Here is a 12622-nt window from a genome sequence, read left to right as displayed (position 1 = left end):
AATACCATGTATCATATAATGATTCACTGGACCTCTCACCCGATAATAATTTGTTTAGTAAATAAAAGCAATATTTGCTATAATAAAAAAACTGCACATATTACAGCAGGATTATGTTAAATAATGATCTATTCCCTTGTAGTCTTCTTACACGTTTTTGATTAATTTAAAATTCGCAGTGTAAAAGAGTAGCTTTCGTTATTTGATTACTTCAGTTTTTACACATGTCACTTGTAAAACAACGTTAGTATATTTAATGCTTTCTCGGATCAGAGATCAAGATCATTACCGTTACACATCTTTTCAGATCCTGGTGACAGTAAAGTCCTTTAATTTTACCGCATTTAGGAAATGTCAAAAGATACGTAACTGGCTGTGGTATGTTGACTATTCGATAGGGCCCTGTGTAGAGTATTTGCCATTTGCTATTTATTTTGTGTAGAGCAGACGATTTCACATGAGCCTTGAGTAGCACTGTTTCGCCGACTGTGTCTTTCATTAACAAAATTCTTTAATCGTTTATTGTTCCGTTGAATCCGAAAGATCAGTCAATCCTTGCAGTAGATGTGGTAAAGCATCAGCCGCAACATTGTTTCTGTCTTCTATGTGCAAAATCTCGAAACTATACTGCCGGCAAAAAATTTCAACACCATAAAACATAAACATGATAGGCGTTTTTCTGCATGTGAAAGAAGATGCCTATTTAAATTTCGCGCCCATAGCCTAAGAGTGGCGCTAATAGCACTACTAGTAGGATGTAAATCAGATGAGCTTTAAATACACTCTGTAACGGTCGTGAACGTTAGTGTCCTTTGAGACTGGACTTGGTGAGTTGATGTTAGTCAAGAATGCCTTTAAGGCAACAGAGACGCCATTATCAGCACCTAACTCAGTTTGAAGAGAGTCATGTGACTGGGCTACAAGAAGCTGGATGTTTCTTCTGCGATAGTGCAGAAAGACTTGGAAGAAATATAGCCACTATACATAATTGCTGGCAGCGGTGGTCATGAGGTTGGACGGTCGCAAGAAGACCGGGCTCCGGCCGACCCACAATAGTGTTCGGCGTATGACCCTCACGCATCGTACTGCATCTGAAGCAGCATTTTGAGCAGCAGTTGGCACCATAGTGACACAACGAACGGTTGCAAATCGGCTACCACAAGGACGGCTCCGAGCCAGATGCCCCAAACCATTGTCATTAGTGACTTCAGTGGTGTCAAGCGAGACCTCATTGGAGGGTAGGGTGGAGGTCTGTTGTGTTTTCTAATCGAAGATGGTTCTGACCCGGTGACAGTGAAGACCTTGTGTTGGTTAGGAGGAGGCCAGTTGAGGGCTTGCAACCAACCTGTCTGTGTGCTAGACACACTTCATCTACATCTGGAGAGTAGCAGCACTCTCCTGGTTATCCCACGCGCCCTCACTACGAATTTGGTGATTTGACCTGTTGTGCTGCTATTCATGAACAGCATTCCAGGGTGTGTTTCCCAACAGGATAACGGTCACCTGCATACTGCTTTGTAACCCAACATATTCTACAGTGTCTACATTTTGCCTTGGCTTGATCGATCACAAGATCTGTCTTCAATCGAGCACATTTGGGACATCCTCGGACGACAGCTCTATCGTAATCACAAACTGCATTAACCGTCCCTGTATTGGCCGACCAAGTGCAACAGGTATGGAACTCCATCGCACAAATTGGCATCCGGCACCTGTACACCACAATGCAAGCACGTTTCCTTCTTGCATTCAACACACTCGTGGTTACACCTGTTATTAATGTACTAGCATTTCACATTCATAGTGCCTTAACCTGTCACCTTGCAATGTTAATTACTTAAATATGTTACCTTCCAAATGTATTCCCTAAAATTTATTTTTATTTTTTATATTTGTTTATTAATTATTTGTTGTTGTTGTGATCTTCTTTTGTCTGTCTATTTTCCTGAAGAAAAGCTGTCCAGCTCGTAATCCTATGATTAGTAGCTTACAGGTTACTAAAAAGATCAGAGTGTGGTGGTCACAAAATATCTGAATGTGTTTTCCGTAAATGTAATAACTGAAATTCTTAAATGCCCATATTACGTCCAGAGCTTCTAACTCAGTAGCAGAATATCTACGTTCGCATTCTGAAAGGGTTCTAGTAGCAAAACTAATCATGTTAACGTCAATCTTACAGTCCTTTTCAGGCTTTTGAAATAGACATGCACCAGTTCCGAAAAAGGATGCGTCCGCGGCAACCCAAAAAATCTAAGTTCATATGTGGATGACATAGGATTTCCGAACGTACTAAAGCATTCTTTATTGCATCGAAATCTGCTCGAAATTTTTCTGACCATTACCTTGCGACGTTTTTTTAATAGAGTCAACTGTGCTGTGCTATTAAGTAACTCTTCAGGAACAAATCGACGAAAAAACAAACAAAGGCCAAGAAAAGCTGCCAAGTCATTTTGTGCAAGGAGCTGGAAAATTTTTCATTGCACTTATCTTATCAGGATCAAAAGTTATTCTTGCAGGAGATATGGCATGACCCAGAAATTTTATTTCCCCACGAGCAAAGCTTTATTAACCGTGACTCGAGCCTGTGGAAATTTACATGATGTTCAGCCCAATAACTCAAGGTGTTCTTCCCACACAGCAGTTGCAGTTAAGATGTCGTTAGCATATAGTGTTTACTTGTCTCAGAGATTTGTTCCGAGAACTGTATCTAGTACCATAAATATACCAGAAGGTACATTAAGTCCAAACAGTAAAACACAAAGTTGATAACTTCTGCCTGCATTGACAAAAAGCTGTGTAGTTCCTAGGCTCGTTTGACAGTAAGAACTGCCGATAGGAAGAGCAGAGTTCTAGGCTGGTCAAACAACATACTGCATGAAATTTTTGCAATTGATCTTCTAGTTTTTCTAGTTGTGCGTGGACTGGTATAATTATTTTATTAATAGTACACACATCCATAACGAGTGTACTTGGCCATTAGGTTTATTTACTGCTAATAAATGACGTAAAAAATATAAAACAGAGAAAATGAGATTCAAAGATTTTCTTCTCATACTTCTACAAGTAATAAATTTACCTCAATTTTAAAATTCTCCATACTGATACTGCTCAGCCTCCAGGTTTTTCTTCTCTCCTCTTCGAATCTCTCTGGCCTGTATTTGACACTGACACTGATCTGTTAGCTTTCTTGACCCTGCTTTCATCAATGGTGTAAAATGCTTTTGTTGTGAACACATCAGGATCTATACCAACTCAATTCAATTCTGCCATTATCTCCGTTATTGTAACATACCTGCATCAGAGACACGTATTTTGAATACTTCAAGTCCACAGAGTGTCCTTTTTGAGCATCTAATCCAAATTCAATTATTGAGGCTTTCATTTGCATTTCGTGTCTTTCCATGAAGATACTTCCTCAATAAATAGGGGTTTGCAAGAAACCTGAATGTGGGCTTAATTGGATTCATAACAGGTTCTGGTAATGAATGTTTATGTGACCACATCTCATTTTTGTTGTTGAACTTACACCAATCGTCTTTCGGACACAGACTGTGCATTGGTGTTTGGTCAGTGTATAGTTTGAGGGAAAAAAATGCCCACACAGCACGCCTCATTGCCTCTAAACTAAGTGTGTTTTTCCTTATAGCTCTCCCATAAAATAACTGAAGAGAATCAATTTCTTTCAGGGTAAGCCTGCCTTTTCCTCCTAGTGGTTTTCCATCCTCAAGTACCTCACCTTTCTTCTCTTTCAGCAAGCGACAAAGCCTACCACCAAGCCTCTTTTGGATGTGGCCAACATTCCAACTTTTCTATTGTTGTATTGTATGGATTTTTGACTGTTACAGCTTTGAACGAAGGGAAGTCCCAATCACCAAGGTATTTAGCATATCTAACACCATACTGGTCCTCAGATCTGGAGAACATCCTCACAACTGCAGCAGCCTCCATGCCCCCACTTGAGCCATTATAGTTTTTAGATCATGTTTAGATCATGCTACTGCATGCTTTTCTTGCCACTGTTTCTCACTGTCTTCATTGTTGGACATTTTCCTCGTTGCACATTGATGGCAGTATTTAGACGTAATTTCTACATCTAAAACTTTACCTGAAACAATACCAATAACAGATGCAACTCCATACAGAGATGTGTGACCCCTTTTCATCCAGGTCCCGTATACAGACACACACAGGTCAGTAACATTTGTAGGAGATTCATTCTTATGACTATCTACCCCAGGACCTATTTCTTTTTGGTTTATTTCCACCAATTCCTCCACTACTTTGGTAGCATTGCATACAGCACCAGACATTTCTTTATTTATTTTTTCAAACCTTGCACAAGGTGAAGGCATGTTCATTGGAGGAGGAAAATGAAAATTCATAGCCACACGAATTACAAATTAGTTTAAAATCACCAGCAATTCCCACTCTTCTTTCTTCAACAACAATAATGCATTCCATATTTTTACAGCTAATACATGAACATGAAACCTTTATAGCCCGTCAGAGAAGCTCTAAATCAATAAGTCTGCATCCAGTGGAATCCAAATCAACATATTCACGCACCTGTACAATTCTCCTGTCCCAAGTTTCGATGCTGAAGCTGAGAGCTTATGTTCTTCATTTCGAGCTGCTTCCTGTGTTTTGTTGGTAAACCGATTTCCATGTAACCTCCACTTCCTAAATACAGCTTTTCCACCACCCATTATGCAGAAAGCTTGACTTCCATGTAAACGTTTGCGAATTCAACCTTCCACCTACTAATATGTGTTAGTACTGTCAAAACGTGAATAAACCACATGTAAGTAAGTTTTCAGGCAAAGATATAGATGTCAGCCAGAGATATAGATGTCAGCCAAAGATATCAAAAGAAAATAGCCCTCACACTGACAAAAATTCCGATAAAGCAAGCAGTTTCCCAAATGTCGGAAAAGGTGGGAGTGGCTGCCAGTGCAGAGTTAATCAGTCTAACAATTTAAAGGCATTTCTAAAGCTGCTATCACGATAAAATTCACACACAACATAGATTAAACTGTGTAGATCAAGAAAATAATATTTTTGAAGAATCGATTTTTTGGACCAAAATCCATTACATCCCACCTTAATGAACACGCCAGATATACATAACAGAGACTTTAGTCATTAATAATATATTCTCCTCCACTATTTACAATAGTCTGTCAACGCTTGGGCAACTTTTCGATTTCGCGACTGTAGAAATCACGTGGTTTTGATGCAAAGAATTTGTCGAGCCATAAACAGAGCGCATTTTCATTTGGAAAGGAAGTTCCTTGAACGTTATTGGATAGAGCGTGGAAAACGTGAAAATCCGAGGGCGCAAGCTTAGGTGAACAGAGTGGGTGTGGAATGACTTCCCAAACCAACTCCTGTTTAGTATTTTCTTATCTAAGTCCGCGTCATGTAAAATAGCGGCCCAATTTTCAGCCGTTGTGCGCATCACCCTTCACTAGCCACCGGATGCCAATAATATTTATTCTCTTTTCGAGTGGCTAGCAGCGAGTTACAACTATACAGTGAGAATCTCGCTTCTACATGCTGCTTCGCGACAATCGAATTATTCATTCAACTGCCAGTTTTTTTTTGTTTTCTTTTTTATCTTGTACCAGTATAGCTGTGAATATGTATCTGTAAATGTTTAAGTGTGATTAAAAAAAATGAGGTGACGGCAGTAAATGTGAAGTGCTTCACAAGCAGACAAGGGGGATTATTTACCGCATTTATAACTTTTTCAGACGTGAATCTGAAAGCACGTCTGCTACTGTTGACATCTGAAAACACGAGAATGGGATCCAGAACCATGTGGTGTTGGCAAGAGAACTGTAAAGAGAAAAAGGTTTCGTGTCGCCCGGAAAGCATCGAAATCTCAAGGAACCTGTAACACAAATGGATGGTTTTCAACAACGATGTTTTAAAGTGCTCTGTATGAATGATGAATGCCTAACATCACAAAAACGTATTGCATTTATGCAGGCGAAAATTGGCTTCAAAGTAAGCGCTTCGTCAATGTAAAGACGTTGGTTCAAGATATGTAAAGAAGAGAGTTTTTGCTTCAGAGAATTGACATAGGTGCAGCAAGAACTGCTAATCACATATAAAGACTCACGATACGAGAGAAGGAGGTAGTTCAACAATGTATTACCTTGATGAAACATGGGTCAATTAGAATCATTTCAGGAAGATCTGCTGGAAAATCAGTGATAGTACCGGCGGTTTTAAACTTCTCATAGGAATAGGTTCCTGGATAATTATTCTGCATGCTGACTCCTCTTCTGGTTTTGTTTCTGAGAATAAACATATATTTACGTGTAAGAAAAACAGCAGTAACTACCATTCAGAAATGAACGCTGTCAGTTTCGTGATGTTATTCACAATTCTTGTCATACCTTGCTTCAAGGTCGATCATTGCGTTATAATTCAACTGTTACAGAATAACGCCAAGTTCAAATGTTCAAATGTGAGTGAAGTCTTATGGGACTTAACCGCTAAGGTTATCAGTCGCTAAGCTTACACACTACTTAACCTAAATTATCCTAAGGACAAACACACACACCCATGCCCGAGGGAGGACTCGAACCTCCGCCGGGACCAGCCGACCTGTCCATGACTGCAGTGCCCCAGACCGCTCGGCTAACCCGCGCGGAAAAACGCCAAGTACGAACAGCAGAAAAGCGGCTATTTTTCCCTGGCTTAAAAATAAAAATTTGAAGCACAGTATAAACCAGACTCATGCCGATCTCCTGCAGCACGTTAATTTATACAAGTCACATGACAAAACTTTCAAATTTGACTTGCTTGCACATCACAGTTTTGCGTTTACCCGTGTGTCACTGTCAGTGTAGCCGCAAGGAATCAATTTGGCAAAGGGTTAAGGCTATGTGGAAGAAAAAAAAATCAAGATAGCTTACACTGAATCGCTTGTGCGTGAGGCAATAAACAACATACCACCTGCAGCATGGGCACAGTCTGTGTGCCATGCTGCTAAGCTTCAGAAAGAATAATTTGAGAGGGAAGTCATGATGGATATAAGCCTTGAAGTGACGGTGGTATGACGATATAAACTTTGGAAAAAGTAATAATTTTTTTTAGTTTTAAAGACTCGTGGTTTAAAAAACGTGTTTGTCGACTTATCAGTTGCATACATAATAATGAGAACTTCCTAGCCTTTTTATTAGGACTCTTTATCCTTTGAATTATGCAGACTGTAATGTTGAACATATTGCCCATAGGAGAAATTAAGCTTCTCCCACCATGTTGTATGCTCTGATAATAAGCGAGAATGTAGCTGGATAAATTCGTCAAAAGTCCTATATTTCCACATGTAAACCCCTGTCATTTTTAAGGTATGACTGGATAAGGCGCTAAAATGACAGTAACTGTTACTTGTCGTGATATTTGGTGGTTTTCGTTGTTATCGGTCAGCATTCCCTGGAGTTATTCGCAGACGACGGTTAATTGTTTGCTGGTTCAATAGATTATAAATGCGATCTCTCACTGTAATGTCGAACTAGTTACTTTACGTTCATAATGCCCGTTAACAGCGGAATATATGACAACTTACAGACCATTTTTACGATAGTCCTTTACATTAGTCTTTTCTACCACTAATTCTTCTTTACGCACAGTGATTACACTTAACTACAGTCAAACACAACAGAGGATGTTTAATTGTTTGCTTGTTCAATGGATTATAAATGTGGTCTCTCACTGTAATATCGAACGAGTTACTTTACATTCATAATGCATGTTAACAGCGAAAAATATGACAAATTACTGACCATTTTTACAATAGTCCTCTAAATTAGTCTTTTCTACCACTAATTCTTTTTTACCGACACTGATTACACTTAGCCACAGTCATATACATCCATCCAGACACCTTATATACCTCTTTAAAAATTATATTGAGTAGAATAAGTTATCAAGCATATATAACGATTTCGGTTTGTGCTTGAAGTTAATTTTGCTGTGTATTAAATTTTTACTTATAATACAGTTCATATCGTAATAAATAATAATTATTGCAAACTGTTTCAATGATCTTTGATTGTCATTTTGAGAGAAATTGTAGTTCACATCTTCACAAAGCTTTGTCAGCTGTTCTCACTGCCCGACATCATGCTGAGTAAATTTGTGGACTGGTGGATGCAACTTCATGAAGATGAGAATTAATATTTCTCTCATGATGACTCATCGAAATTGGTTTTAATATTTACTATTCTCCTCGTAGATTTTAACCTATAATATAATGTACCACAGGATAATGAGCTTGAGTTTATTTCTTTCTCCCTTTTTAAATGTGAATTCTCCGCGCGATGTGGCACATGTAACGTAGAAAACCAAAGAGTGTTAGGTGAATATAAGTCTTTTCGCGGTCTCGCCATTTATAATCACTCTTTCCGTTAAGTAAGTTGTTAATATTGGTAGTAGTGAGTATAAAAGGCAAAGAGAGAAAGGGCTATTCTAATGATGAGATGAACGACGAAAATCTGCGATGTCCATGTTACAGACCTATCTTTAACACAATGATGCATGTTCATGGAAGGACGATTAATCAGTTTTGAGCGCAAGAGTTTTGCAATAAAATGGCGATCGTAAATTGGCTTCAGACTTCGTTATCATGCAACTGAATGAAGATAGGTTCGTTTTCCGGAACATGCTGTGAGTACTTAAGAGTGTGACAATCGCAGCTGATCCATTCCATCACGTATTTTAAGGCGACCAACAACGAATATTTGTTGAAAAACATTAAAAATTATCAAATGAGGAAAAAGAGTAAATTAAACAATGCAAATGAATAAAGTAAATATTTATATTAGTGTAATTCAACTGATTTAGAATAAAAGTGTAAGACATCAACTTTTGTTCCATCGTCTCACTAAGATGGCTATGACGGAAGAGTACGCAAAACAGTATTGAGACATTATCATTAGTCCTTAAAACGAATTCGAAGTGGAAAAAAGTCGTAGGACTTATCTCTGAGACTGGGAAGCTGTAATGTTGATAATAAAAGGTGGGATTACAAGACATGTGACCTCAACATATGACAGTTTAACGGAACCTTGATTTTCCCGCCATTTTTAAGCCGTACAATTGCCACAGAGACAGTGACCTTGACACTTGTCACAGCAGTTACCTTGAACTGTCGCTTTAAAAGTGAAAGGTCAAAAAACCCAAAAATCAGTGAGTCCATACCCTTTTGCCCCATTACTCTCATTAACTGTAAATGTTTAATTTTCTCCCCTTTACGAATTAACTGAGCTGCTTGAATGTGCTGATACACTTATATTATTAATTAATCAGATGCTATTGTTTACCTTCAATAACATTTAGTTGCAGCAAGGCCTATCCACAGATCAGATAGTAAGAACCATTTACACACAAAGCACCTGAATTTTTTTATTGGGTAGTCACAACATGAATGATTGCACTCTCAACCATCAGCAAGTTCGTAAACGAATTGTGTAAAGAGAGTTTCGCTCGTCTCTTAACCTTCACACATGAAAATGTCTGTTATTACAGTCAGTGACACAGTTTTTCTACCTTGCCGACTGTTTTCGTTCAGTTACAGAATATCATGGTGGCTGCAGACCAGCCACTTTCAGGTGCTGTGGACAATGCCATTTTGTTGTCATGGTTACTAGGCTATTGCCATAAAACATGAAATGCTCGCATTTGTTATGTTTCTGTTACTAGGACTGTGATCAATATTCACCGACTCACACAAATTATCTCACTTCTATTTTAACAATTTTGTAACACAACTTAAAGTGCGACATATACATTTCTTAAAGCAGTACCTGTCGTGCACATTTACTAACCTCTGTAAATTATTCTTTCAGGTGCTTTATTGTGGCATATGTCAAAAACATTGACAGAATGATGATGTTTTGAAGTGACTCTAACACTGTCTACGCAAATCTTAAAGTAATCGTGGAGAAGCAATATATAAAGCAGAAGAGCACTGGCACGATGACCCCTGCTGCAGCTGTTGTAAGCAGGTACAATCCATCCCCACCACGCCACCTTCGAACCGCGTTTTGTTTGTTTTTTGCTTTCCTCTCCCCTCCCTCCTACGCCACTCTTCAGCCCGCTAGATATGGCTTACTACGCTCAATCGTTGTCGGTTTCACGAGCTGATGGCAGTGAGTGAATGCGCCGTTTTCTTTTAGCAAGGATACAGTGCATTGCGGCCCGCTAGAGAGTCATCCCTGTAAACGGCACGATGTCTTCACGTTTCTGTGCTGATGGGAGAAGGTGGCAGGTAAGCAAGGCGACTGGTTTGAAATTTACGACAGTAAACCGAAAAAATTTTCGCGCTAACTCTGGTCGATGTTTTATTTATGCATTTATTTCTACTGACAGGATTAGGGTTAGGAGGCACACTCTTACATCTAATGAAAGAGCTTTCTCAAATTCCAATAACGTGATACCAGATTTAGGTTCAAACAAATAAATGCAATGAGACTACAACTGACATAATATAAATGTTTCATTGTTAAGGAAAGAAAATTATTACTGTAATACGGTTCTGGGCAGTGGAGACAACTGTTAGGTTAGGTAGAGAAGTATTAACAGTTCTATAGCAATAAATTATGAGTCATACAGCCAAGACTTTTGGAAGAATTTTACGAAATAATTTATGTGAAAAGATAGAAGAGGTGCTGAGTGAAGAACAGCATGGATTTAGGAAAGGAAGAAGCACGATCGACCTGGTATTTTCCATCCATCAACTGACGGAAAAAAAGTTGGGAGTATAACAAAAGGGTGATAACGGTTTTCATAGACATATAAAAGGCATATGACTCAGTTAACAGGGAAAGCCTCTGGGAAGTAATGAAGAAGATAGGTATAGAAGATGGATACATTAATGTAATAAAGACAATGTACAGAGGACACAATTGGGGAACTCTGGATACTTCGAAATAAGACAAGGACTTAAACCAGGAAGTATTCTATCTCCTGCACTTTTTAATGTTGTAATGGAGGGAATGAATAGGGCAGTTAAAGATATAGTAAAAGAAAAAGACAAAAAGATGATTTTTGCAGATGATATGGTAATATGGGACGATAAAGAGGTAGATGCACAGTTACAACTTAATGTGTGGAAGGAAATAATGAAAAGGTCTGGATTAAAAATAAATAAAGATAAGAGTGAAGTAACGGTATTTGGAAGAGACAAATTGATCAATGGGAATATTACTCTGAACGGAGAACCACTCAAAGTGGTAGACAGTTTCACCTAATTAGGGAGTGAAATATCTAGTGATGGAAGAATAACCAACGAAATTAATAGGAGGTTACAGAAGGGAGGCAATTTCTACGAAACAATAAAACACCTGATTTGGAATAAGGAAGTTTCAGAAAAAGCAAAACTCCTTGTGTATAAGAGTTATTACTTCCATGTTGTCACCTATGGAGGAGAAAGATGGACAATGACAGAAATGGACTGAAGCAGACTGCAAGCAGGGGAAATGAAATTCCTCAGAGCAGTTAACGGAAAAACAAGAATGGACAGAGTAAGGAATGTAAATATTAGAAAGTACCTTAAACAAGAAAGTATGAGAGAAGAACTCGAAAAAAAAGAGACTAATATGGTACGGACATGTTGAGAGGATGTGTGGGCAGAGACTCCCCAAAATTATGGAAGAACTAAAGATGGATGGAAAAAGACCTAGAGGGCTCCCAAGAACACGGTGGAAAACAGGAGTAAATATCTGTGGAAGGGAGAGGCGTGACCGGGCAGCAAGTGGAGGAAGAAAAGTGGTGGTAGGACCGAGCCAAATGGAGGGGACTCGTCAGCACCCAGACCCGGCAGTAGCTGGAGCGGGATTCGGATATAGATAGATAATTAATAATATGGAAGTAGCCGACACATCAGTCTAGCGTCCCTCATGTGTTCACGAACGGCCCCTAAATGAAGTATTTGTTGTTCCTGCCTACATGACAGATCAAAAACATTCTTACTCCACAGAGACAGAACTAAAACTTATCTCTTCACAATTTTCACAGGTATTCCGTATAACTGCTATATTATAAGAGAACAATTTATTGGAGGGGTATCTCCCGGTCCGTAGCTCGTGGTCGCGCGGTAGCGTTCTCGCTTCCCGCGCCCGGGTTCGATTCCCGGCGAGGTCAGGGATTTTCTCTGCCTCGTGATGACTGGGTGTTGTGTGATGTCCTTAGGTTAGTTAGGTTTAAGTAGTTCTAAGTTCTAGGGGACTGATGACCTCAGATGTTAAGTCCCATAGTGCTCAGAGCCATTTTTTTGGTATCTCCCGGGTATTCATGTCGGTTTTCGAAACTGAAGACTTTATTCCGATCAAGCAACACGTTAGTTGCTAAGTACATGCCAGCTGATCCCACCAAGATACTAGTAATCGGGAGACGCACTCAGGTTTTTCATGTTTGTCACAGAATGACCGCTCACCCAAGAGGGCAGATGTGTCGACGTAAAAATTTCCATTATAATTTCCCAGTAATATGGAATGTGCTGTTCATTTTATCGTTGGAGAAAAGGTAGGTGTTATTACTTATTTTATACGTAAAGGATTTAAATCTTCATTTAATTACAACATTATAAAATTTTATCTTCCTGCCACAG

General features: G+C 39.0%; 1 protein-coding gene across 4 annotated transcripts in view; it reads left to right on the top strand.

Moving 5' to 3' along the window:
* LOC126245442 (UDP-glycosyltransferase UGT5-like) overlaps window positions 1-12622 on the top strand; it is a 259125-nt gene that overhangs the window by 105361 nt on the left and 141142 nt on the right. The window lies entirely within an intron of this gene.

This window comes from Schistocerca nitens, chromosome 1 (genome assembly GCF_023898315.1).
Source record: "Schistocerca nitens isolate TAMUIC-IGC-003100 chromosome 1, iqSchNite1.1, whole genome shotgun sequence".
Lineage (NCBI taxonomy): Eukaryota > Metazoa > Arthropoda > Insecta > Orthoptera > Acrididae > Schistocerca > Schistocerca nitens.
Note: the sequence above shows the minus strand (reverse complement) of the source record. Positions and strands in the feature narration are given on the sequence as shown.